This window comes from Anas acuta, chromosome 2, assembly GCF_963932015.1.
Source record: "Anas acuta chromosome 2, bAnaAcu1.1, whole genome shotgun sequence".
In the NCBI taxonomy this organism is placed as follows: Eukaryota; Metazoa; Chordata; class Aves; order Anseriformes; family Anatidae; genus Anas; species Anas acuta.
Window position 1 is genome coordinate 10,163 of NC_088980.1, and position 27,425 is coordinate 37,587.

At 48.2% G+C, this 27,425-nt stretch overlaps 7 long non-coding RNA genes across 9 annotated transcripts in view; all 7 read right to left on the reverse strand.

Moving 5' to 3' along the window:
* Window positions 1-253: 253 nt before the first annotated feature.
* Window positions 254-2,987, reverse strand: LOC137851624 (uncharacterized). The gene is made up of 4 exons (XR_011093299.1): window positions 2,361-2,987; window positions 1,771-1,970; window positions 741-806; window positions 254-652 (listed from the first exon to the last, which is right to left on the reverse strand). It is a non-coding gene; the product is annotated as an uncharacterized lncRNA (long non-coding RNA).
* Window positions 2,988-4,909: 1,922 nt separating this feature from the next.
* On the reverse strand, window positions 4,910-7,401 carry LOC137851625 (uncharacterized). The gene is made up of 3 exons (XR_011093300.1): window positions 5,959-7,401; window positions 5,426-5,536; window positions 4,910-4,970 (listed from the first exon to the last, which is right to left on the reverse strand). It is a non-coding gene; the product is annotated as an uncharacterized lncRNA (long non-coding RNA).
* Window positions 7,402-7,981: 580 nt separating this feature from the next.
* Window positions 7,982-9,748, reverse strand: LOC137851626 (uncharacterized). The gene is made up of 3 exons (XR_011093301.1): window positions 8,424-9,748; window positions 8,253-8,302; window positions 7,982-8,153 (listed from the first exon to the last, which is right to left on the reverse strand). It is a non-coding gene; the product is annotated as an uncharacterized lncRNA (long non-coding RNA).
* Window positions 9,749-10,625: 877 nt separating this feature from the next.
* Window positions 10,626-11,520, reverse strand: LOC137851627 (uncharacterized). Its single transcript, XR_011093302.1, has 3 exons — window positions 11,347-11,520; window positions 10,830-10,890; window positions 10,626-10,674 (listed from the first exon to the last, which is right to left on the reverse strand). It is a non-coding gene; the product is annotated as an uncharacterized lncRNA (long non-coding RNA).
* Window positions 11,521-14,347: 2,827 nt separating this feature from the next.
* LOC137851914 (uncharacterized) overlaps window positions 14,348-27,425 on the reverse strand; it is a 161,077-nt gene continuing 147,999 nt past the window's right edge. The window contains exons 3-6 of the long non-coding RNA XR_011093569.1: window positions 16,235-16,288; window positions 14,909-16,160; window positions 14,687-14,739; window positions 14,348-14,429 (exon numbers count right to left, since the gene is read on the reverse strand). This is a non-coding gene — a long non-coding RNA (uncharacterized lncRNA). The remainder of the gene's footprint in view (window positions 14,430-14,686; window positions 14,740-14,908; window positions 16,161-16,234; window positions 16,289-27,425) is intronic.
* LOC137851911 (uncharacterized) lies at window positions 17,055-21,876 on the reverse strand. 3 transcript variants are annotated; one of them, XR_011093565.1, is made up of 7 exons: window positions 20,563-21,876; window positions 20,395-20,463; window positions 20,080-20,173; window positions 19,310-19,401; window positions 17,768-17,877; window positions 17,255-17,315; window positions 17,055-17,094 (listed from the first exon to the last, which is right to left on the reverse strand). It is a non-coding gene; the product is annotated as an uncharacterized lncRNA (long non-coding RNA). The 3 variants fall into 3 exon arrangements; XR_011093564.1 differs by having other exon boundaries at window positions 17,056-17,094; window positions 20,080-20,299; window positions 20,642-21,876; XR_011093563.1 differs by having other exon boundaries at window positions 17,056-17,094; window positions 20,080-20,299.
* Window positions 22,975-25,006, reverse strand: LOC137851628 (uncharacterized). Its single transcript, XR_011093303.1, has 3 exons — window positions 24,027-25,006; window positions 23,494-23,604; window positions 22,975-23,038 (listed from the first exon to the last, which is right to left on the reverse strand). It is a non-coding gene; the product is annotated as an uncharacterized lncRNA (long non-coding RNA).

The window sequence follows — 27,425 nt, forward strand, 5'->3', positions numbered from 1 at the left end:
AGAGACCGGAAGGATGGGGACTGAAAACCCCCTAAGAAGACACTTAGGAACTCAATTCCCAAGCAAGAGCTCCTGATGCGGCCCAGACGACTTCTGCAAGAGTGAGGATGGAAACAGATGTGATCTCAAACCGAATACGATGCACAAGACCTGAAACAGATCTGCAGTTCAAGCAGCGACTGCAAGACAAGAAGTTCTCGGATCAGAGCCATGATGACAAAACAAGCATTGAGGCCCTTCAGCACAGCTACCGAGTCGCCTGTCTGGTCAGTCCAGAGTCAAAAGTCATGAGAATATCAAGAACCAAGAAGCACAGAACAGACGCTGCAGAAGCAACACTACAGGACAGACCAACAGAAGGAAACTGTCCTGCCTGGCGCACGCACTCACGCTACAAAATAATCCTGCCTCTTCTATTAGCCTGGTGACCCAGCCACAAGCACCCTGAACCACCCTCACAGTGGCACCAAGTCTATTCAGCCAGCACGCTCCATGCTGCTCTGGCTCCCAGCTCCCATTAGCCACCCCAGATATGCAAATACCAGGTGCCCTCCAACTTAGCTCTCAGGTTGCTGCATGGTAAAGTCCCTCCGCCTCAAGAAATGCACAGGCACCAATTGTCATCTTGGTCAATTGCCAGGCTCATCATCAGCTGCAAAAACAGAGTACCAGCATTCACTAGGACGCCAGCCCCATTGCTCACCTTCTCCACAATGCTGACTACTGCTGATGCAACCTACGATTGTGCTCACGTGTTCCTCTCCGAGTCCAAGGTCCAACAGTGAAACCAGTATCATCCACTCCACCTGGGAAAACAAAGGGATTAAATGTTCGTTGCATTCACAACAAGTCAGCCAATGGTGTTGGTTTTTTTTTCTTATTGTTTTTTTTTTGTCTGTGTGTGTTTCCTGTTTTTTTTTTTTTTTTTTTTAAATGTTTTAGCTAAACAACATGCAGAGAGCAGACAAGAGACCAGGGGTGTTTCTAGAAGCAACAATCCCCATGCTTTTGCTGCAGCTTTTAATATTGAAAGGACAGCACAACCATTCAAGTAACTGGAACTTTTTCAAATGGAATTAAGTCAAACAGGTTCATCATCACTTGCAAAAACAGAGAACCAGCATTCACTAGCATGCCAGCCCTGATACCCACCTCCTGCAGAACGTTCACTACTACTAAGGCAACATATAATTGTGCAATACCTCTCTGTTCCCACCTCCTTTACCTAACCTGCTCAGTAGCTCCACATGACAAATGGGCCCGGGGGGCGCCGCGCCGAAATGGGGCCGGGCAGCCTTATTCTGCAGAGAAGAAGGAGGTGACCCTGCTCACTCTCTAGGCACTACTGCACTTATGTGGCCAAGGAACCCTACCCCACGGTTTCCCCAAAACAACGTACCTTTTCTTTTTCTTAGTATCTTTTATTTACGTAGAAAGAAAAATCTAGGAGCAGAAGTGATTACATGCCAAAAAAAAAAAAAAACAATTCCATTCCACTCACAGGAAAAATCACTTACTTCAGTAGGATATCTGAGAACCAAGTGGCTATGCTGGTGGGTCAAAACACACTACAGGACACTGGGGCCAGGCCCTCTGCTGCACCCACTTAAAACCCATCCCTGCACTCACCAAGGTGCAACCCCAACACAAAAAGAACAGACGCAGCATTTCAGCTTCAACAGCTTTGGGAACTGCTGGAAAGCAAGCTTCATCCTCAGAGAGGCGTGCTCAGGCTACACAGGACAGGGCTTTGGGCACCACTTTCCTTACCAAAGAAGACCGCAATCAGCACCTGCTTCGTTCCAATTCTCAAGAACTAACATCACAGCCCACGTTGCCTGGGACACCTGATAAACAGAAGAGAAAGCAGCCATACCCTTTTCAAGCCATCCCTGCACGTGTCGCTCCTTGATCATCTGCAACCTCTTCTCCAATCCTCAACCGCTTCTGTGGAGAGCCTGCCATGGCACCTGCAAAGCAAGACCCTTCGCACTCACCTCGTGCTACTTGGCAGTTCTGCTCCAATCCAGCTCACAACCAGCCCGCCCTTCTCGTGCTGCTCTTCAGAGTGCAGCTTGGCCCCACTCAGCCTGTGCGAGACACCTGCAAAAGAGAAAGAAAACCACAGGCTGAAACAGCATCCAAAGCCACAGCACAGCTGGGACAGTTACTCTCATCTGCTCCCTTACCTCGGCCCCCTCACCTGCCCTCAAGGCAGATGTTTCCATCTGCTCTCTTAGGCCAGCTACAACACCTCGGAAATATAAAATAAACAGGATTTTTACTGTATTTTGTGCAGTTAACTAACTGCAGTGACAACTGCACCCCTAAAGTACCTTCTACATCTGCTCATCGCTCACCTTGCCAAAAGCAGCTCTGGTCGTCAAGTCCCGTGTTGTACACTGTGTTTCACCTTAAACAAATGAAAACAGCCACAAGAGAATCAATCATTCACCTGCCACCATTAGCACCCATCCCTCCACAACACAAAGGGACCCAATTAACGATATTATCATTTCAAAACAGCAGCCCCCTTGCCTCAGCACCTCAGAAGTAGATCAAGACAGGCACCGAGCTGCCTACCGACTGATGAACAGTTCCAGAAGGAGCTCTTTCCTGTGGGCAGTTCCTACTACGGTATACACTCTACTGGGGACAGGAAAGAAATAAAAATAAAAAATTCAAAACCCCATATCTGTAAGCTTTCAAGATTCAACAGTACACCATTCAAGCACTATGCAAACAGCTGCTCGCAAGCAGCTCAACTCTGCCAAATCCACATCTGCCAACCTCCAGAGATGACTGTGCCAGCTGCCCCTCAGTACGTGCCCAGAGGCAGATGTCTACGCCAAAACAGTCCCATCAATGTATTAGTACACCCATGCACTGCCACGTTAGCTATTATCACTAACTGCCAGGCAGGACAGCTCCAGACCAAACACGTACACACACAGGCACGCCACAAACACTACAAACAAAACACACAACACTAGGCGCAAGAAAAAGTGACCCCCTAAAAGAAAGCCCTACGGCAACAGCAAGTCAGAACAGGTGCTCTGCACCAGACCCTACCAGAGACTCAAATGTCACGACACGCGACTGGAAGCAACTGCCAGAACTGGGATGGTGGAGGCCTAAAAAGCCTGCCTTCAAGACAAGAGACCAGAAGGATGGGGGCTGAAAACCCCCTAAGAAGACACTTAGGAACTCAATTCCCAAGCAAGAGCTCCTGATGCGGCCCAGATGACTTCTGCAAGAGTGAGGATGGAAACAGACGTGATCTCAAACCGAATATGATGCACAAGACCTGAAACAGATCTGCACTTTCGAGCACTTCTTGTCTTGCAGTCGCTGCTTGATCAGAGCCATGATGACAAAACAAGCATTGAGGCCCTTCAGCACAGCTACCAAGTCGCCTGTCTGGTCAGTCCGGTCTAAAAAGCCAGGAGGATATCAAGACCCGAGAAGCACAGAACAGACACTGCAGAAGCAACACTACAGGACAGACAAACTGAAGGAAACTGTCCTGCCTGGCACACGCACTCATGCTACAAAATAATCCCGCTGCTTCTATTAGCCTGGTGACCCAGCCACAAGCACCCTGAACCACCCTCACAGTGGCACCAAGTCTATTCAGCCAGCACGCTCCATGCTGCTCTGGCTCCCAGCTCCCATTAGCCACCCAAGATATGCAAATACCAGGTGCCCCACAACTTAGCTCTTAGGTTGCTGCATGGTAAAGTCCCTCCGCCTCAAGAAATGCACAGGCACCGATTGTCATCTTAGCCAATTGAAGGCTCATCATCAGCTGCAAAAAACAGAGTACCAGCATTCACTAGCACGCCAGCCATGATGCCCACCTGCTCCACAATGCTGACTACCGCTGTTGCAACATACGGTTCTGCTCACCTCTTCCTCTCCGAGTCCAAGCTCCAACAGTGCAGCCAGTATCATCCACACCACCTGGGAAAACAAAGGGATTAAATGATCATTGCATTCAGAAGTGACCCAATGGTGGTTTTTTTTTTCTTATTGTTTTTTGTGTGTTTCCTGTTTCTTTTTTTTTTTTTTTTTCAAATCTGCTTTTGCTCAACAGCATGCAGACTGCAGACAAGAAAACTGGGGTGTTTCTAGAAGCAATAATCCCCATGCTTTTGCTGCAGCTTTTAACATTGAAAGGACAACACGACCCAGCAAGTAACTGGAACTTCTTCAAATGGAATTAGCAAAAACTTTTATTTGCATTGAAAGAAAAATCTAGGAGCAGAACAGATTATACACCAACAAAATCAATTCCATTCCACCCCCGGGAAAAAAATCACATACTCTCATCCCCTCCTGTCCCTCAGCCGCTTCCCTGCCCCACGTGGCAGATGCTTCCATCTGTTCTCTTCACCCACTTACAGCACCTCTAAAAGGCAAACTGGAATTTTACTCTACTGGATGTAGGAAAATAACTGCAGTGACAACCGCACCCCAAAAACAACAGTTACCTCTGCTCATCACGCACCAGAGTCACTGCAGAGGCAGCTGGTTGACACATCCTGCACTGCACACTGCATTGCAGCCTGAACAAAGGAGAAAGGCAGGCAGAAGATAAACATTCAGCTGCCAGCAGTAGCACCCATCCCTCAAAAACATAAGCGACCCCAGCTTTACTTTTATCCTTTCAAAACAGCAGGCCACTTGCCTCTGGACCTGCAAATTAGGTCCAAGCTTGAAAGGAGCGGCCAGCATCACCCACGCCACCTGGGAACATAAAAGGACAAAATGACCACTGTGCTTGCAAGCACCCACCTGCTACGCTGCTCCTCTATCCCAAACAGTCTCACCCCGGACCCTCTGAGGGAAACACCTGAGCGTCTTCCCTTCGCTTCAGATAAGGGATGACCAGGCTGACACCACTCATCTTCCCTCAGAGCTTCGTGACATGATGATTTCCCTTCCCTCTCCACAACTGAACCAAGCACCTGCAGAGACAAGGGAAACGCACACTCTGAGGCACCTCACAGCCACAGCGTACCTGCTGCAAGACCTCTCTCTTCCCAGCTCCGGTACTTCAGCTGCTCACCAGCTCTGAGATTCTTCACTCACAGCACCACAGCAAACTCTGCCCAGGCCACACAACACACACTACACAAGCTACATTGCTTAAGACATATGAGCTGGAACGTTCCTACCCAACAATCAGTCGCATCGCACAGGAAGGATGCCGCACACTCCTAGAAACCAAACCTACCAGTCCTGAGAAGCTCCCCACATCCACCTGGCAACCACGCTCAGCACACACACTATTCACCCCTCAAAAAAAACAAGAAGTTAGAACATACACATACACACACAAAAAAAAGAAACAACCGAGCTCCACAAATGCCAAAAAGACATGCGCACACAGCAGCCCCGGCAGGGGTAATCACAGACTTACCCCTTGCAGATAAAAAAGGTGACTCTGATACAACCCTGCTCAGTCTCTTGGTAATGCTGCATCTACGCTCTCAAGCCACAGGTACCATGCAATCAAGCTGGTTTTAGTCCTCTGCAGAATAAAACGAGTGGGTTTATACATCTAGAGATTAAAGTGCAGCTCAAAAACAGAGGAGTACCCCACCATCCTAGAAAACAATAAGCCACAAACCTCTACTAAACATCCCTCTATTAAGCGAATTCCAAGCACTTAAAAATTCTAGAAATCTATAAACTCCAGTCTGCCTAGAGAACCCTGCAACTGACTAAAGGAAAAACAAAGCACTTACCCCAAGGAGCAGCCCAGGCAGAAGGAGCTCTCTGATAGCATGCCTGGGGCTCATATACCATTTGGCCCCGCCCAGCACCCAAACCCAATCACCTGGAAAAGGGGAGGGGCAAAGCACAAGGAAGTAGAAAGAAAGGAGCAGCAGCAGCAGCTGTTTTTTATTTTTTTATTATTATTATTTTATTTTATTTTAAGATCTGCTTTACCTGAAAACCATGCAGAGAGCAGACAGGTGACCTGTGTTGTTTCTAGAAGCAACAATCCCCATGCTTTTGCTGCAGCTTTTAACATTGAAAGGACAACACGACCAGGCCAGTAACTGGAACTTTTTCAAATGGAATTACGTCAAACAGGTTCATCATCACTTGCAAAAACAGAGAACCAGAACTCACAAGCATGCCAGCCCTGACACCCACCTCTTGGGCAACGCTCACTACTACTGATGCAACATGCTACTGTGCAATACCTCTCTGTTCCCAGCTTCTTTACCTCATCTGCTCACTACATTTACCTGAGAAATGGGCCCGGGCAGCGCCGCGCCGAAAGGGGCCCGGGCGGACTTATTCTGCAGAGAAGAAGAAGGTGAGCCTGCTCACTCTCTAGGCACTGCTGCACTTATGTGGTCAAGGAACCATACCCCACGGTTTCCCAAAAACAATGTACCTCGCAACCCCTCATAAACGTACTTCTACTATGTAAATTCAAGGACAAAGTCTAAAAGGCTGCAAGGTCTACCACTCGACAGACAGAAAACACACAGGCAAAAGCACCACAAATATAACAAGCTGTCCCTAAACTTGAAACAGACTACCCCTTACATGCCCACTGCTGCCATTTTCAGACACATGCTCACACAGGGAGCTTCCATGATACACTTCTCCTAAACCCTGCTCCATCACTTTGCCACCAAGGTTTTGACTATGATAATATTTGACATACAGGCAAAGAATCACAGAAAGCCCCGTAATTCTGCAAAAATCAGAAGGGACCCAGAACCACAAAGCAAACACACAAAGTAACATCACCATACTATCCGTAAAAATGCCATAACAACTACTCACCTGAGGAAGAGCTACGTGCAATACAAGCACCTACTAATAGATTGCTTTACAATGACAGATCCCACCAGTTGCCACCTCAAAAAGACATGCGTACCCGTTTCTACTAGGAAACGCATCAGTCCATAGACTCTGACCCACCTAAAGAACCCTCCAAACAACTGAAATAAAACCAAACGCTTACCCAAAAGTGCGGCCCAGGCAGAAGGAGCTCTCTGATGGCATACCTGCAACTCAGTTACCACTAGGTCCCACCTGGACCCTGAAGCCAATCACCTGGGAAAGTGCAGGGGGAAAGCACATGAAAGTAGAAAGAGGAGGAGCAGCAGCTGTGGTTTATTTGCTTTTATAAGGCTTAGCTCAACAGCATGCAGAGTGCAGACAGGAGAACTGAGGTGTTTCTAGAAACAAAAATCCCCATGCTTTTGCTGCAGCTTTGAATATTGAAAGGACAATACATCCAAGTAAGCAACCGATTTCTTTTTCCATCTGGAATTACCTCGATCTTTCATTTACACAGAAAGAACAATCTAGGAGCAGAACTGATTACACGCCAAAAAATAATTCAATTTCATTCCACTCACAAGAAAAAATCACTTCAGTAGGATATCTGAGAATCAAAAGGCTATGCTGGTGGGTCAAAACACACTGCAGAACACTGGGGCCAGGCCCTCCTCTGCACCCACTTAAAACCCATCCCTGCACTCACCAAGGTGCAACCCCAACACAAAAAAACAGACGCAGCATTTCAGCTTCAACACAGTTTTGGGAACTACTGGAAAGCAAGCTTCATACTCAGAGAGGCATGCTCACGTTACACAGGACAGGGCTTCGGGCAGCTCTTTGCCTACCAAAGAAGACCATTATCAGCACCTGCTTTGTTCCAGTTCTCAGGAACTAACATCACAGCCCACGTTGCCTGGTACACCTGATAAACAGAAGAGAAAGCAGCCATACCATTTTTAAGCCATCCCTGCACATGTCGCTCCTTGATGAGCTGCAACCTCTTCTCAAATCCTCAGCCTCTTCTGTGGAGAGCCTGCCATGGCACCTGCAAAGCAAGATGGATACCCTTCGCAATCACCTCGTGCTACTCGGCAGTTCTGCTCCAATCCAGCTCACAACCAGCCCGCCCTTCTCGTGCTGCTCTTCAGAGTACAGCTTGGCCCCACTCAGCCTGTGTGAGACAAAAGTGAAACAAAAAGAAAAGCACAGGCTGAAGCAGCATCCAAAGCCACAGCACAGCTGGGACAGTTACTCTCATCTGCTCCCTTACATCTGCCCCCTCACCTCCCCTCGAGGCATATGCTTCCATCTGCTCTCTTAGGCCAGCTACAATACCCCTGAAATATAAACAGGATTTTTACTGTATTTTGTGCAGTTAACTAACTGCAGTGACAACTGCACCCCTAAAGTACCTGCTACATCTGTTCATCGCTCACCTTGCGAAAAGCAGCTCCGGTCAAGTCCCGTGTTGTACACTGTGTTTCACCTTAAACAAATGAAAACAGTCACAAGATAGTCATTCACCTGCCAGCATTAGCACCCATCCCTCAACAACACAAAGGGACCCCATTTACAATATTATCATTTCAAAACAGAAGCCCCAATACCTCAGCACCTCAGAAGTAGATCAAGACAGTCACCGAGTTGCCTACCAACTGATGAACAGTTCCAGAAGGAGCTCTTTCCGTGAAAGGTTCCTCCAAAGGTTTACACTCTACTGGGGACAGAATAGTAATAAAAAATAAAAGTTTCAAAACCCCGTATCTGTAAGCTTTCAAGATTCAACAGACCTCCTCAAGCACACCGTTCAAGCACTATACAAACAGCTGCTCACAAGCAGATATACTCTCCCAAATCCACATCTGCCAACCACCAGAGATGACTGTGCCAGCTGCCCCTCAGTACGTGCCCAGAGGCAGACCGGATGTCTTTCCCAACACAGTCCCATCAATGTATTAGTACACCCATGCACTGCCACATTAATCACTAACTGCCAGGCAGGACAGCTCCAGACCAAACACATACACACACGGGCACGCCACAAACACTACAAACAAAACACACAACGCAAGGCACAAGAAAAAGTGACCCCCAAAAGGAAAGCCCTACGGCAACAGCAAGTCAGAACAGGTGCTCTGCACCAGACCCTACCAGAGACTCCAATGTCACGACACGCGACTGGAAGCAACTGCCAGAACTGGGATGATGGAGGCCTAAAAAGCCTGCCTTCAAGACAAGAGACCAGAAGGATGGGGACTGAAAACCCCCTAAGACAACTCTCAGGAAATCAATTCCCAAGCAAGAGCTCCTGATACGGCCCAGACGACTTCTGCAAGAGTGAGGATGGAAACAGATGTGCATCATATTCAGCTTGAGATCACAAGACCTGAAACTTATCTGCACTTTAAGCAGCAACTGCAAGACAAAAAGTGCTCGGATCAGAGCCATGATGACAAAACAAGCATTGAGGCCCTTCAGCACAGCTACCAAGTCGCCTGTCTAGTCAGTCCTGTGTAAAAAGGTAGGAGAATATCAAGACCCAAGGAGACCATAATTCACAACACACAATGGAGAAGCGACACTACAGGACAGACAAACTGAAGGAAACTGTCCTGCCTGGCGCACGCACTCATGCTACAAAATAATCCCGCTGCTTCTATTAGCCTGCTGACCCAGCCACAAGCACCCAGAACGTGACCCAGCCTGAACCACCCCTCACAGTGGCACCAAGTCTATTCAGCCAGCAGGCACCACGCTGCTCTGGCTCCCAGCTCCCATTAGCCACCCCAGATATGCAAATACCAGGTGCCCCATAACTTAGCTCTCAGGTTGTTGGATGGTAAAGTCCCTCCGCCTCAAGAAATGCACAGGCACCGATTGCCATCTTAGTCAATTGCCAGGCTCATCATCAGCTGCAAAAACAGAGTAACAGCATTCACTAGCGCGCCGGCCATGATGCCCACCTGCTCCACAATGCTGACTACTACTGATGCAACATACGGTTCTGCTCACCTCTTCCTCTCCGAGTCCAAGCTCCAACAGTGCAGCCAGTATCATCCACACCACCTGGGAAAACAAAGGGATCAAATGATCGTTGCGTTCAGAAGTGACCCAATGGTGGTTTTTTTTATTATTGTTTTTTTGTGTGTGTTTCATGGTTTTTTTTTCGTTTTTTTTTTTGAAATCTGCTTTTGCTCAACTGCACGTAGACTGCAGACAAGAAAATTGGGGGTGTATCTAGAAGCAACAATCCCCATGCTTTTGCTGCAGCTTTTAACATTGAAAGGACAACACGACCCAGCAAGTAACTGGAACTTTTTCAAATGGAATTAACTTAAAATTTTATTTACACTGAAAGAAAAATCTAGGAGCAGAACAGATTATACACCAACAAAATCAATTCCATTCCACCCCCGGGAAAAAAATCACATACTCTCATCCCCTCCTGTACCTCAGCCGCTTCCCTGCCCCCCATGGCAGATGCTTTCATCTGTTCTCTTCACCCACTTTTAGAACCTCTAAAAGGCAAACTGGAATTTTACTCTATTGGATGTAGGAAAATAACTGCAGTGACAATCGCGCCCGTAAAACAACAGTTACCTCTGCTCATCACGCACCAGAGTCACTGCAGAGGCAGCTTGGGTCGAGAGGTCCTGCACTGCACACTGCGTTTCACCCTGAACAAAAGAAAAACACAGGCAGAAGATAAACATTCAGCTGCCAGCAGTAGCACCCAACCCTCAAAAACATAAGCGACCCCAGCTTTACTTTTATCCTTTCAAAACAGCAGGCCACTTGCCTCTGTACTTGCAAATTAGGTCCAAGCTTGAAAGGAGCGGCCAGCATCACCCACGCCACCTGGGAACACAAAAGCATACAATGACAACTGTGCTTGCAAGAACCCGCCTGCCACACTGCTCCTCTATCCCAAACAGCCTCACCTCGGAACCTCACAGGGAAACACCTGAGCGTCTTCGCTTCAGATAAGGGATGACCAGGCTGACACCACTCACCTTCCCTCAGAGCTTCCTGACATGACGATTTCCCTTCCCTCTCCACAACTGAACCAAGCACCTACAGAGACAAGGGAAAAGCACACTCTGAGGCACCTCACAGCCACAGCGTACCTGCTGCAAGACCTCTCTCTTCCCAGCTCCGGTACTTCAGCTGCTCACCAGCTCTAACTGAGATTCTACACTCACAGCGCCACAGCAAACTCTGCGCAGGCCACACAACACACCACTACACAAGCTACATTGCTTAAGACATATGAGCTGGAACGTTCCCACCCAACAATCAGTCGCATCGCACAGGAAGGATGCTGCACACTCCTAGAAACCAAACCTACCAGTCCTGAGCAGCTCCCCACATCCACCTGGCAACCACGCTCAGCACACACACTATTCACCCCTCAAAAAAAAAAAAAAAACTTAGAACATGCACATACACACAAAAAAAACAACTGAGCTCCACAAATGCCAAAAAGACATGCACACACAGCAGCCCCGGCAGGGGTAATCACAGACTTACCCCTTGCAGATGAAAAGGTGACTCTGATACAACCCTGCTCAGTCTCTTGGCAATGCTGCATCTACGCTGTCAAGCCACATGTAGCATGTAATCAAGCTGCTGAAACTCTCCAGGAGACTAAAACAAGTGTTTTTATACATGTAGAGATTAAAATATGGTGCAAAAACAGGAGCATATGTGACCATCCCAAAAAACAGTGAGACAGCAGCCTCTACTAAATATCCCTCTATTTCAAGCACTTAGAAATCTAGAATCCCAAGCACTTAGAAATACAGAACTCCACAAACTGCAGCCTGCCTAGAGAACCTTGCAACTGACTGAAGGAAACACAAAGCACTGACCCCAAAGAGCAGCCCAGGCAGAAGGAGCTCTCTGATGCCGTGCCTGGGGCTCATATACCTTTTGTCCCCGCCCAGCACCCAAACCAAATCACCTGGGGAAGATGAGGGACAAAGCACAAGAGAGCAGGAAGGGAGCAAGAAAAGCAAGTGTTTTTTTTTTTTCTTTCTTTTTTAAAATCAGCTTTATCTCAAAAGCATGCAAAGAGCAGGCAAGATATCTGCAGTGATTCTAGAAGCAAAACTCCCCTTTTACTTTCTCTGCAGATATCAATATTGAACTGAAAATATCACCAAGCTAGTAACTGAAACTTTTTGAACTGGAATTAGTTTAAACAGACTCACCCCCATCTGTAAACACAGAGAGCCGGCATTCATCAGAATGCCAGCCCTAATAACCACCTCCTGCACAACGTTCACTACTACTAAGGCAACATATCATTGTGCAATACCTCTCTGTTCCCAGCTCCTTTACCTCACCTGCTCTGTAGCTCCACATGACAAATGGGCCCGGGCGGCGCCGCGCCGAAATGGGCCCGGGCGGCGCCGCGCCGAAATGGGCCCGGGCGGCGCCGCGCCGAAATGGGCCCGGGCGGCGCCGCGCCGAAATGGGCCCGGGCGGCGCCGCGCCGAAATGGGCCCGGGCGGCGCCGCGCCGAAATGGGCCCGGGCGGCGCCGCGCCGAAATGGGCCCGGGCGGCGCCGCGCCGAAATGGGCCCGGGCGGCGCCGCGCCGAAATGGGCCCGGGCGGCGCCGCGCCGAAATGGGCCCGGGCGGCGCCGCGCCGAAATGGGCCCGGGCGGCGCCGCGCCGAAATGGGCCCGGGCGGCGCCGCGCCGAAATGGGCCCGGGCGGCGCCGCGCCGAAATGGGCCCGGGCGGCGCCGCGCCGAAATGGGCCCGGGCGGCGCCGCGCCGAAATGGGCCCGGGCGGCGCCGCGCCGAAATGGGCCCGGGCGGCGCCGCGCCGAAATGGGCCCGGGCGGCGCCGCGCCGAAATGGGCCCGGGCGGCGCCGCGCCGAAATGGGCCCGGGCGGCGCCGCGCCGAAATGGGCCCGGGCGGCGCCGCGCCGAAATGGGCCCGGGCGGCGCCGCGCCGAAATGGGCCCGGGCGGCGCCGCGCCGAAATGGGCCCGGGCGGCGCCGCGCCGAAATGGGCCCGGGCGGACTTATTCTGCAGAGAAGAAGGTGAGCCTGCTCACTCTCTAGGCACTACTGCACTTATGCGGTCAAGAGACATTACCCCACTGTTTCCCAAAAACAACTACCTGGAATCACCTAATAAACATACTTCTAATATGTCAATTCGAGGACATCAAGGCTAAAAGGCTGCAAGGTCTGAACACTCGACAGACAGAAAACCCACAGGCAAAACCTCCAGAAATATAACAAACTGTCCCTAAACTTGAAACAGACTACCCCTTACGTGCCCACTGCTGCCATTTTCAGACACATGCTCACACAGGGAGCTTCCATGATACATTTCAACTAAACCCTGCTCCATCACTTTAACAGCAAGGTTGTAACTTTGATAATATTTGACATACAGGCAAAGAATCACAAAAAGCCCCGTAATTCTGCAAAAATCAGAAGGGAACCAGAACCACAAAGCAAACACACAAAGTAACATCACCATACTATCCGTAAAACTGCCATAACAACTACTCACCTGAGGAAGAGCTGCGTGCAATACAGGCACATACTACTACTAGATTGCTTTACAGTGACAGATCCTACCAGTTACCAACTCAAAAAGATATGCGTACCGGTTTCTACTTCAGAACGCATCAGTCCATAGACTCTGACCCACCTAAAGAACCCTACAACCAACTGAAATAAAACCAAACGCTTACCCAAAAGTGCAGCCCAGGCAGAAGGAGCTCTCTGATGGCATACCTGCAACTCAGTTACCACTAGGTCTCACCTGGACCCTGAAGCCAATCACCTGGGAAAGTGCAAGGGGGAAAGCACAAAAAAAAAAAATCAGAAACGAGCAGTAGCTGTGGTTTCTTTATTCATTTATATGGCTTAGCTCAACTGCATGCAGAGTGAAGACAGGAGAGCTAGGGTGTTTCTAGAAACAAAAATCCCCATGCTGTTGCTGCAGCTTTGAATATTAAAAGGACAAACTGATTAAGAAAGTAAACTGATTTTTTTTCCCCTCTGGAATTAGCTCAATATTTTATTTACATAAAAAGAAAAATCTAGGAGGAGAACAAATTACATGGAAAAAAAAACAATTCCATTCCACTCGCAGGAAAAATCACTTACTTCAGTAGGCTACCTGAGAACCAAAAGGCTATGCTGATGGGTCAAAACACACTACAGGACACTGGGGTTCAGGCCCTCCGCTGCACCCACTTAAAACCCATCCCTACACTCATCAAGGTGCAAGCCCAACACAAAAAAAAACAAAGCATTTCAGCACCTGCTTTGTTCCGATTCTAAAGACTAACATCACAGCCCATGTCGCCAGTGACACCTGATAAACAGAAGAGAAAGCAGCCATACCCTTTTCAAGCCATCCCTGCACGTGTCGCTCCTTGATCATCTGCAACCTCTTCCCAAATCCTCAACCGCTTCTGTGGAGAGCCTGCCATGGCACCTGCAAAGCAAGACGGATACCCTTCGCACTCACCTCGTGCTACTTGGCAGTTCTGCTCCAATCCAGCTCACAAACAGCCCACCCTTCTCGTGCTGCTCTTCAGAGTGCAGCTTGGCCCCACTCAGCCTGTGCGAGACACCTGCAAAAGAGAAACAAAAGCATAGGCTGAAGCAGCATCCAAAGCCACAGCACAGAGGGAGAGATACTCTCATCTGCTGCCTTACATCTGCCCCCCTCACCTCCCCTCGAGGCAGATGCTTCCACCTGCTCTCTTAGGCCAGCTACAACACCTCGGAAATATAAAATAAACAGGATTTTTACTGTATTTTGTGCAGTTAACTAACTGCAGTGACAACTGCACCCCTAAAGTACCTTCTACATCTGCTCATCGCTCACCTTGCCAAAAGCAGCTCCGGTCGTCAAGTCCCGTGTTGTACACTGTGTTTCACCTTAAACAAATGAAAACAGCCACAAGAGAATCAATCATTCACCTGCCACCATTAGCACCCATCCCTCCACAACACAAAGGGACCAATTAACGATATTATCGTTTCAAAACAGCAGCCCCCTTGCCTCAGCACCTCAGAAGTAGATCAAGACAGGCACCGAGCTGCCTACCGACTGATGAACAGTTCCAGAAGGAGCTCTTTCCTGTGGGCAGTTCCTACTACGGTATACACTCTACTGGGGACAGGAAAGAAATAAAAATAAAAAATTCAAAACCCCATATCTGTAAGCTTTCAAGATTCAACAGTACACCATTCAAGCACTATGCAAACAGCTGCTCGCAAGCAGCTCAACTCTGCCAAATCCACATCTGCCAACCTCCAGAGATGACTGTGCCAGCTGTCCTTCAGTATGCGCCCAGAGGCAGATGTCTACGCCAAAACAGTCCCATCAATGTATTAGTACACCCATGCACTGCCACGTTAGCTATTATCACTAACTGCCAGGCAGGACAGCTCCAGACCAAACACGTACACACACAGGCACGCCACAAACACTACAAACAAAACACACAACACTAGGCGCAAGAAAAAGTGACCCCCGGGGGAAAGCCCTATGGCAACAGCAAGTCAGAACAGGTGCTCTGCACCAGACCCTACGAGAGACTCAAATGTCACGACACGTGACTGGAAGCAACTGCCAGAACTGGGATGATGGAGGCCTAAAAAGCCTGCCTTCAAGACAAGAGACCGGAAGGATGGGGACTGAAAACCCCCTAAGACAACTCTCAGGAAATCAATTCCCAAGCAAGAGCTCCTGATGCGGCCCAGACGACTTCTGCAAGAGTGAGGATGGAAACAGACGCGATCTCAAACCGAATACGATGCACAAGACCTGAAACAGATCTGCACTTCAAGCAGCGACTGCAAGACAAGAAGTTCTCGGATCAGAGCCATGATGACAAAACAAGCATTGAGGCCCTTCAGCACAGCCACCGAGTCGCCTGTCTGGTCAGTCCAGAGTCAAAAGTCATGAGGATATCAAGACCCAAGAAGCACAGAACAGACGCTGCAGAAGCAACACTACAGGACAGACCAACAGAAGGAAACTGTCCTGCCTGGCGCACGCACTCACGCTACAAAATAATCCTGCCTCTTCTATTAGCCTGGTGACCCAGCCACAAGCACCCTGAACCACCCTCACAGGGGCACCAAGTCTATTCAGCCAGCACGCTCCATGCTGCTCTGGCTCCCAGCTCCCATTAGCCACCCAAGATATGCAAATACCAGGTGCCCCACAACTTAGCTCTTAGGTTGCTGCATGGTAAAGTCCCTCCGCCTCAAGAAATGCACAGGCACCGATTGTCATCTTAGTCAATTGCCAGGCTCATCATCAGCTGCAAGAAACAGAGTACCAGCATTCACTAGCACGCCGGCCACGATGCCCACCTTCTCCACAATGCTGACTACCGCTGATGCAACATACGGTTCTGCTCACCTCTTCCTCTCCGAATCCAAGCTCCAACAGTGCAGCCAGTATCATCCACTCCACCTGGGAAAACAAAGGGATTAAATGATCGTTGCATTCACAAGTCAGCCAATGGTGTTGGTTTTTTTGTTACTGTTTTTGTGTGTGTGTGTGTGTGTGTGTGTGTGTGTGTGTGTGTGTGTGTTTCCTGTATTTATTTTTTAGTCTGCTTTAGCTCAACAGCATGCAGACAAGAGAACTGGGGTGTTTCTAGAAGCAATAATCCCCATGCTTTTGCTGCAGCTTTTAACATTGAAAGGACAACACGACCCAGCAAGTAACTGGAACTTTCTTAACTGGAATTAGCTCAAACTTTTATTCACATTGAAAGAAAAATCCAGGAGGAGAACAGATTATACACCAACAAAATCAATTCCATTCCACCCCCGGGAAAAAAAATCACATACTCTCATCCCCTCCTGTACCTCAGCCGCTTGCCTGCCCCACGTGGCAGATGCTTCCATCTGTTCTCTTCACCCACTTATAGCACCTCTAAAAGGCAAACTGGAATTTTACTCTACTGGATGTAGGAAAATAACTGCAGTGACAACCGCACCCCAAAAACAACAGTTACCTCTGCTCATCACGTACCAGAGTCACTGCAGAGGCAGCTGGTTGACACATCCTGCACTGCACACTGCATTGCAGCCTGAACAAAGGAGAAAGGCAGGAAGAAGATAAACATTCAGCTGCCAGCAGTAGCACCCATCCCTCAAAAACATAAGCGACCCCAGCTTTACTTTTATCCTTTCAAAACAGCAGGCCACTTGCCTCTGGACCTGCAAATTAGGTCCAAGCTTGAAAGGAACGGCCAGCATCACCCACGCCACCTGGGAACATAAAAGGACAAAATGACCACTGTGCTTGCAAGCACCCACCTGCTACACTGCTCCTCTATCCCAAACAGTCTCACCCCGGACCCTCTGAGGGAAACACCTGAGCGTCTTCCCTTCGCTTCAGATAAGGGATGACCAGGCTGACACCACTCACCTTCCCTCAGAGCTTCCTGACATGACGATTTCCCTTCCCTCTCCACAACTGCACAAAGCACCTGCAGAGGCAAGAGAAAAGCACACTCTGAGGCACCTCACAGCCACAGCGTACCTGCTGCAAGACCTCTCTCTTCCCAGCTCCGGTACTTCAGCTGCTCACCAGCTCTAACTCAGATTCTACGCTCACAGCGCCACAGCAAACTCTGCCTAGACCACACAACACACACTACACAAGCTACATTGCCCAGCACACACAAGCTGGTACATTCCCACCCAACAATCAGTCGCATCGCACAGGAAGGATGCTGCACACTCCTAGAAACCAAACCTACCAGTCCTGAGCAGCTCCCCACTTCCTCCTGCCAACCACGCTCAGCACACACACTATTCACCCACCAAAAAAAAAAATAAACTTAGAACTTACACACAAAAAAAAAAAACAACCGAGCTCCACAAATGCCAAAAAGACATGCGCACACAGCAGCCCCGGCAGGGGTAATCACAGACTTACCCTTTGCAGATGAAAAGGTGACTATGATACAACCCTGCTCAGTCTCTTGGCAATGCTGCATCTACACTGTCAAGCCACATGTAGCCGGTAATCAAGCTGGTTTTAGTCCTCTGCAGAATAAAACGAGTGGGTTTATACATCTAGAGATTAAAGTGCAGCTCAAAAACAGAGCAGTATCGCACCATCCTAAAAAACAATAAGCCACAAACCTCTACTAAACATCCCTCTATTAAGCGAATTCCAAGCACTTAAAAATTCTAGAAATCTATAAACTCCAGTCTGCCTAGAGAACCCTGCAACTGACTGAAGGAAAAACAAAGCACTTACCCCAAGGAGCAGCCCAGGCAGAAGGAGCTCTCTGATAGCATGCCTGGGGCTCATATACCATTCAGCCCTGCCCAGCACCCAAACCCAATCACCTGGGAAAGGGGAGGGGCAAAGCACAAGGAAGTAGAAAGAAAGCAGGAACAGAAGCAACTGCTTTTTATTTTTTTATTTTTATTTTTTTTTTTTTAAGATCTGCTTTACTGGGAAAACATGCAGAGAGCAGACAGGTGACCTGTGGTGTTTCTAGAAGCAACAATCCCCATGCTTTTACTGCAGCTTTTAACATTGAAAAAACAACACGACTAGGCCAGTAACAGGAACTCTTTCAAATGGAATTACGTCCAACAGGTTCATCATCACTTGCAAAAACAGAGAACCAGCATTCACTAGCACGCCAGCACTGACACCCACCTCCTCCACAACGCTTACTACTACTGATGCAACATGCTACTGTGAAATACCTCTCTGTTCCCAGCTCCTTTCCCTCATCTGCTCACTACATTTACCTGAGAAGTGTGCCCGAACGGACTCATTCTGCAGAGATGAAGAAGGTGGCCCTGCTCACTCTCTTGGCACTACTGCACTTATGCACTCAAGGAACCATACCCCACAGTTTCCCAAAAACAACGTACCTGGCAACCCCTCATAAAAGTACTTCTAATATGTCAATTCAAGGACATAAAGTCTAGAAGGCTTTCTGGTCTAAAGACTCGACAGAAAGAAAACACACAGGCAAAAGCTCCAGAAATATAACAAACTGTCCCTAAACTTGAAACAGACTACCCCTTACATGCCCACTGCTGCCATTTTCAGACACATGCTCACACAGGGAGCTTCCATGATACATTTCAACTAAACCCTGCTCCATCTCTTTAACAACAAGGTTTTGACTTTGATAATATTTGACATACAGGCAAAGAATCACAGAAAGCCCCGTAATTCTGCAAAACTCAGAAGGGAACCAGAACCACAAAGCAAACACACAAAGTAACATCACCATACTATCCGTAAAACTGCCATTATAACTACTCACCTGAGGAAGAGCTGTGTGCAATACAGGCACCTACTACTAGATTGCTTTACAGTGACAGATCCTACCAGTTACCAACTCAAAAAGATAGGAGTACCAGTTTCTACTTCAAAATGCATCAGTCCATAGACTCTGACCCACCTAAAGAACCCTCCAAACAACTGAAGGAAAAACAAAGCCCTTACCCAAAAGTGCAGCCCAGGCAGAAGGAGCTCTCTGATGGCACACCTGCAACTCAGTTACCACTAGGTCTCACCTGGACCCTGAAGCCAATCACCTGGGAAAGTGCAAGGGGGAAAGCACAAAAAACAAAAAGAAGGAGCAACAGCTGTGGTTTATTTACTTATTTATAAGGCTTAGCTCAACAGCATACAGAGTGCAGACAGGAGAGCTAGGGTGTTTCTAGGAACAAAAATCCCCATGCTTTTGCTGTAGCTTTGAATATTAAAAGGACAATACAACTAAGCAAGCAATTGATTTCTTTTTCCATCTGGAATTACCTCGATCTTTCATTTACATAGAAAGAACAATCTAGGAGTAGAACAGATTACACACCAAAAAATAATTCTATTCCATTCCACTCACAGGAAAAAATCACTTCAGTAGGATACCTGAGAACTAAATGGCTATGTTGATGGGTCAAAACACGCTACAGGACACTGGGGCCAGGCCCTCCTCTGCACCCACTTAAAACCCATCCCTGCACTCACCAAGGTGCAACCCCAACACAAAAAAAACAGACACAGCATTTCAGATTCAACAGCTTTGGGAACTACTGGAAAGCAAGCTTCATTCTCAGCGAGGCGTGCTCAGGCTACACAGGACAGGGCTTCGGGCACCACTTTGCTTACCAAAAAACCGCCATCAGCACCTGCTTTGTTCCGATTCTCAAGAAATAACATCACAGCCCACGTTGCCTGGGACACCTGATAAACAGAAGAGAAAGCAGCCATACCATTTTCAAGCCATCCCTGCACGTGTCGCTCCTTGATGAGCTGCAACCTCTTCTCAAATCCTCAACCGCTTCTGTGGAGAGCCTGCCAGGGCACCTGCAAAGCAAGATGGATACCCTTCACAGTCACCTCGTGCTACTTGGCTGTTCTGCTCCAATCCAGCTCACAACCAGCCCGCCCTTCTCGTGCTGCTCTTCAGAGTACAGCTTGGCCCCTCTGAGCCTGTGTGAGACAAATGTGAAACAAAAAAGCATAGGCTGAAGCAGCATCCAAAGCCACAGCACAGCTAGGACAGTTACTCTCATCTGCTCCCTTACCTCAGCCTCCTCACCTGCCCTCGAGGCAGATGCTTCCATCTGCTCTCTTATGCCAGCTACAATACACCTCTGAAATATAAACAGGATTTTTACTGTACTTTGTGTAGTTAAGTAACTGCAGTGACAACTGCACCCCTAAAGTACCTGCTACATCTGTTCATCGCTCACCTTGCCAAAAGCAGCTGTGGTCAAGTCCCGTGTTGTACACTCTGTTTCACCTTAAACAAATTAAACAAAAGTTGCCTACCAAGGGTTGAACAGTTCCAGAAGGAGCTCTTTCCTGTGACAGGTTCCTCCTAGGGTTTACACTCTAATGGGGACAGGAAAGAAATAAGAAAAAAAAAAAAGCAAAACCCCATATCTGTAAGCTTTCAAGATTTGACAGACCTCCTCAAGCACACTGTTCAAACACTATGTGAGAAGCTGCTCACAAGCAGCTCAAATCTCCCCCCCACACATCTGCCTAACACTACAGAGATGACTGTGCCAGCTGTCCTTCAGTACGTGCCCAGAGGCAGACCGGATGTCTTTCCCAACACAGTCCCATCAATGTATTAGTACACCCATGCACTACCACGTTAATCACTAACTGCCAGGCAGGACAGCTCCGGACCAAACACGTACACACACAGGCACGCCACAAACACTACAAACAAAACACACAACACAAGGCACAAGAAAAAGTGACCCCCAAAAGGAAAGCCCTAGGGCAACAGCAAGTCAGAACAGGTGCTCTGCACCAGACCCTACGAGAGACTCCAATGTCACGACACGCGACTGGAAGCAACTGCCAGAACTGGGATGGTGGAGGCCTAAAAAGCCTGCCTTCAAGACAAGAGACAAGAAGGATGGGGACTGAAAACCCCCTAAGAAGACACTTAGGAAATCAATTCCCAAGCAAGAGCTCCTGATGCGGCCCAGATGACTTCTGCAAGAGTGAGGATGGAAACAGACGTGATCTCAAACCGAATATGATGCACAAGACCTGAAACAGATCTGCACTTTCGAGCACTTCTTGTCTTGAAGTCGCTGCTTGATCAGAGCCATGATGACAAAACAAGCATTGAGGCCCTTCAGCACAGCTACCAAGTCGCCTGTCTGGTCAGTCCGGTGTAAAAAGCCATGAGGATATCAAGACCCAAGAAGCACAGAACAGACACTGCAGAAGCAACACTACAAGACAGACAAACTGAAGGAAACTGTCCTGCCTGGCACACGCACTCATGCTACAAAATAATCCCGCTGCTTCTATTAGCCTGGTGACCCAGCCACAAGCAGCTTGAACCACCCTCACAGTGGCACCAAGTCTATTCAGCCAGCACGCTCCATGCTGCTCTGGCTCCCAGCTCCCATTAGCCACCCAAGATATGCAAATACCAGGTGCCCCACAACTTAGCTCTTAGGTTGCTGCATGGTAAAGTCCCTCCGCCTCAAGAAATGCACAGGCACCGATTGTCATCTTAGCCAATTGAAGGCTCATCATCAGCTGCAAAAAACAGAGTAACAGCATTCACTAGCGCGCCGGCCATGATGCCCACCTGCTCCACAATGCTGACTACCGCTGATGCAACATACGGTTCTGCTCACCTCTTCCTCTCCGAGTCCAAGCTCCAACAGTGCAGCCAGTATCATCCACACCACCTGGGAAAACAAAGGGATTAAATGATCATTGCGTTCAGAAGTGACCCAATGGTGGTTTTTTTTTCTTATTGTTTTTTGTGTGTTTCCTGTTTCTTTTTTTTTTTTTTCAAATCTGCTTTTGCTCAACAGCATGCAGACTGCAGACAAGAAAATTGGGGTGTTTCTAGAAGCAATAATCCCCATGCTTTTGCTGCAGCTTTTAACATTGAAAGGACAACACGACCCAGCAAGTAACTGGAACTTCTTCAAATGGAATTAGCACAAACTTTTATTTGCATTGAAAGAAAAATCTAGGAGCAGAACAGATTATACACCAACAAAATCAATTCCATTCCACCTCCGGGAAAAAAATCACATACTCTCATCCCCTCCTGTACCTCAGCCGCTTGCCTGCCCCACGTGGCAGATGCTTCCATCTGTTCTCTTCACCCACTTACAGCACCTCTAAAAGGCAAACTGGAATTTTACTCTACTGGATGTAGGAAAATAACTGCAGTGACAACCGCACCCCAAAAACAACAGTTACCTCTGCTCATCACGTACCAGAGTCACTGCAGAGGCAGCTGGTTGACACATCCTGCACTGCACACTGCATTGCAGCCTGAACAAAGGAGAAAGGCAGGCAGAAGATAAACATTCAGCTGCCAGCAGTAGCACCCAACCCTCAAAAACATAAGCGACCCCAGCTTTACTTTTATCCTTTCAAAACAGCAGGCCACTTGCCTCTGGACCTGCAAATTAGGTCCAAGCTTGAAAGGAGCGGCCAGCATCACCCACGCCACCTGGGAACATAAAAGGACAAAATGACCACTGTGCTTGCAAGAACCCGCCTGCTACGCTGCTCCTCTATCCCAAACAGTCTCACCCCGGACCCTCTGAGGGAAACACCTGAGCGTCTTCCCTTCGCTTCAGATAAGGGATGACCAGGCTGACACCACTCACCTTCCCTCAGAGCTTCGTGACATGATGATTTCCCTTCCCTCTCCACAACTGAACCAAGCACCTGCAGAGACAAGGGAAAAGCACACTCTGAGGCACCTCACAGCCACAGCGTACCTGCTGCAAGACCTCTCTCTTCCCAGCTCCGGTACTTCAGCTGCTCACCAGCTCTGAGATTCTTCACTCACAGCACCACAGCAAACTCTGCCCAGGCCACACAACACACACTACACAAGCTACATTGCTTAAGACATATGAGCTGGAATGTTCCTACCCAACAATCAGTCGCATCGCACAGGAAGGATGCCGCACACTCCTAGAAACCAAACCTACCAGTCCTGAGAAGCTCCCCACATCCACCTGGCAACCACGCTCAGCACACACACTATTCACCCCTCAAAAAAAACAAGAAGTTAGAACATACACATACACACACAAAAAAAAGAAACAACCGAGCTCCACAAATGCCAAAAAGACATGCGCACACAGCAGCCCCGGCAGGGGTAATCACAGACTTACCCCTTGCAGATAAAAAAGGTGACTCTGATACAACCCTGCTCAGTCTCTTGGTAATGCTGCATCTACGCTCTCAAGCCACAGGTACCATGCAATCAAGCTGGTTTTAGTCCTCTGCAGAATAAAACGAGTGGGTTTATACATCTAGAGATTAAAGTGCAGCTCAAAAACAGAGGAGTACCCCACCATCCTAGAAAACAATAAGCCACAAACCTCTACTAAACATCCCTCTATTAAGCGAATTCCAAGCACTTAAAAATTCTAGAAATCTATAAACTCCAGTCTGCCTAGAGAACCCTGCAACTGACTGAAGGAAAAACAAAGCACTTACCCCAAGGAGCAGCCCAGGCAGAAGGAGCTCTCTGATAGCATGCCTGGGGCTCATATACCATTCGGCCCCGCCCAGCACCCAAACCCAATCACCTGGAAAAGGGGAGGGGCAAAGCACAAGGAAGTAGAAAGAAAGGAGCAGCAGCAGCAGCTGTTTTTTATTTTTTTATTATTATTATTTTATTTTATTTTAAGATCTGCTTTACCTGAAAACCATGCAGAGAGCAGACAGGTGACCTGTGTTGTTTCTAGAAGCAACAATCCCCATGCTTTTGCTGCAGCTTTTAACATTGAAAGGACGACACGACCAGGGCAGTAACTGGAACTTTTTCAAATGGAATTACGTCAAACAGGTTCATCATCACTTGCAAAAACAGAGAACCAGAACTCACAAGCATGCCAGCCCTGACACCCACCTCCTCCACAACGCTTACTACTACTGATGCAACATGCTACTGTGCAATACCTCTCTGTTCCCAGCTTCTTTACCTCATCTGCTCACTACATTTACCTGAGAAATGGGCCCGGGCAGCGCCGCGCCGAAAGGGGCCCGGGCGGACTTATTCTGCAGAGAAGAAGAAGGTGAGCCTGCTCACTCTCTAGGCACTGCTGCACTTATGTGGTCAAGGAACCATACCCCACGGTTTCCCAAAAACAATGTACCTCGCAACCCCTCATAAACGTACTTCTACTATGTAAATTCAAGGACAAAGTCTAAAAGGCTGCAAGGTCTACCACTCGACAGACAGAAAACACACAGGCAAAAGCACCACAAATATAACAAGCTGTCCCTAAACTTGAAACAGACTACCCCTTACATGCCCACTGCTGCCATTTTCAGACACATGCTCACACAGGGAGCTTCCATGATACACTTCTCCTAAACCCTGCTCCATCACTTTGCCACCAAGGTTTTGACTATGATAATATTTGACATACAGGCAAAGAATCACAGAAAGCCCCGTAATTCTGCAAAAATCAGAAGGGACCCAGAACCACAAAGCAAACACACAAAGTAACATCACCATACTATCCGTAAAAATGCCATAACAACTACTCACCTGAGGAAGAGCTACGTGCAATACAAGCACCTACTAATAGATTGCTTTACAATGACAGATCCCACCAGTTGCCACCTCAAAAAGACATGCGTACCGGTTTCTACTAGGAAACGCATCAGTCCATAGACTCTGACCCACCTAAAGAACCCTCCAAACAACTGAAATAAAACCAAACGCTTACCCCAAAGTGCGGCCCAGGCAGAAGGAGCTCTCTGATGGCATACCTGCAACTCAGTTACCACTAGGTCCCACCTGGACCCTGAAGCCAATCACCTGGGAAAGTGCAGGGGGAAAGCACATGAAAGTAGAAAGAGGAGGAGCAGCAGCTGTGGTTTATTTGCTTTTATAAGGCTTAGCTCAACAGCATGCAGAGTGCAGACAGGAGAACTGAGGTGTTTCTAGAAACAAAAATCCCCATGCTTTTGCTGCAGCTTTGAATATTGAAAGGACAATACATCCAAGTAAGCAACCGATTTCTTTTTCCATCTGGAATTACCTCGATCTTTCATTTACACAGAAAGAACAATCTAGGAGCAGAACTGATTACACGCCAAAAAATAATTCAATTTCATTCCACTCACAAGAAAAAATCACTTCAGTAGGATATCTGAAAATCAAAAGGCTATGCTGGTGGGTCAAAACACACTACAGAACACTGGGGCCAGGCCCTCCTCTGCACCCACTTAAAACCCATCCCTGCACTCACCAAGGTGCAACCCCAACACAAAAAAACAGACGCAGCATTTCAGCTTCAACACAGTTTTGGGAACTACTGGAAAGCAAGCTTCATACTCAGAGAGGCATGCTCACGTTACACAGGACGGGGCTTCGGGCAGCTCTTTGCCTACCAAAGAAGACCATTATCAGCACCTGCTTTGTTCCAGTTCTCAGGAACTAACATCACAGCCCACGTTGCCTGGGACACCTGATAAACAGAAGAGAAAGCAGCCATACCATTTTTAAGCCATCCCTGCACGTGTCGCTCCTTGATCATCTGCAACCTCTTCTCAAATCCTCAGCCTCTTCTGTGGAGAGCCTGCCATGGCACCTGCAAAGCAAGATGGATACCCTTCGCAATCACCTCGTGCTACTCGGCAGTTCTGCTCCAATCCAGCTCACAACCAGCCCGCCCTTCTCGTGCTGCTCTTCAGAGTGCAGCTTGGCCCCACTCAGCCTGTGTGAGACAAAAGTGAAACAAAAAGAAAAGCACAGGCTGAAGCAGCATCCAAAGCCACAGCACAGCTGGGACAGTTACTCTCATCTGCTCCCTTACCTCGGCCTCCTCACCTGCCCTCGAGGCATATGCTTCCATCTGCTCTCTTAGGCCAGCTACAATACCCCTGAAATATAAACAGGATTTTTACTGTATTTTGTGCAGTTAACTAACTGCAGTGACAACTGCACCCCTAAAGTACCTGCTACATCTGTTCATCGCTCACCTTGCGAAAAGCAGCTCCGGTCAAGTCCCGTGTTGTACACTGTGTTTCACCTTAAACAAATGAAAACAGTCACAAGATAGTCATTCACCTGCCAGCATTAGCACCCATCCCTCAACAACACAAAGGGACCCCATTTACAATATTATCATTTCAAAACAGAAGCCCCAATACCTCAGCACCTCAGAAGTAGATCAAGACAGTCACCGAGTTGCCTGCCAACTGATGAACAGTTCCAGAAGGAGCTCTTTCCGTGAAAGGTTCCTCCAAAGGTTTACACTCTACTGGGGACAGAATAGTAATAAAAAATAAAAGTTTCAAAACCCCGTATCTGTAAGCTTTCAAGATTCAACAGACCTCCTCAAGCACACCGTTCAAGCACTATACAAACAGCTGCTCACAAGCAGATATACTCTCCCAAATCCACATCTGCCAACCACCAGAGATGACTGTGCCAGCTGCCCCTCAGTACGTGCCCAGAGGCAGACCGGATGTCTTTCCCAACACAGTACAAACAATGTATTAGTACACCCATGCACTGCCACATTAATCACTAACTGCCAGGCAGGACAGCTCCAGACCAAACACATACACACACGGGCACGCCACAAACACTACAAACAAAACACACAACACTAGGCGCAAGAAAAAGTGACCCCCAAAAGGAAAGCCCTACGGCAACAGCAAGTCAGATACAGGTGCTCTGCACCAGACCCTACCAGAGACTCCAATGTCACGACACGCGACTGGAAGCAACTGCCAGAACTGGGATGATGGAGGCCTAAAAAGCCTGCCTTCAAGACAAGAGACCAGAAGGATGGGGACTGAAAACCCCCTGAGACAACTCTCAGGAAATCAATTCCCAAGCAAGAGCTCCTGATACGGCCCAGACGACTTCTGCAAGAGTGAGGATGGAAACAGATGTGCATCATATTCAGCTTGAGATCACAAGACCTGAAACTTATCTGCACTTTAAGCAGCAACTGCAAGACAAAAAGTGCTCGGATCAGAGCCATGATGACAAAACAAGCATTGAGGCCCTTCTGCACAGCTACCAAGTCGCCTGTCTAGTCAGTCCTGTGTAAAAAGGAGAATATCAAGACCCAAG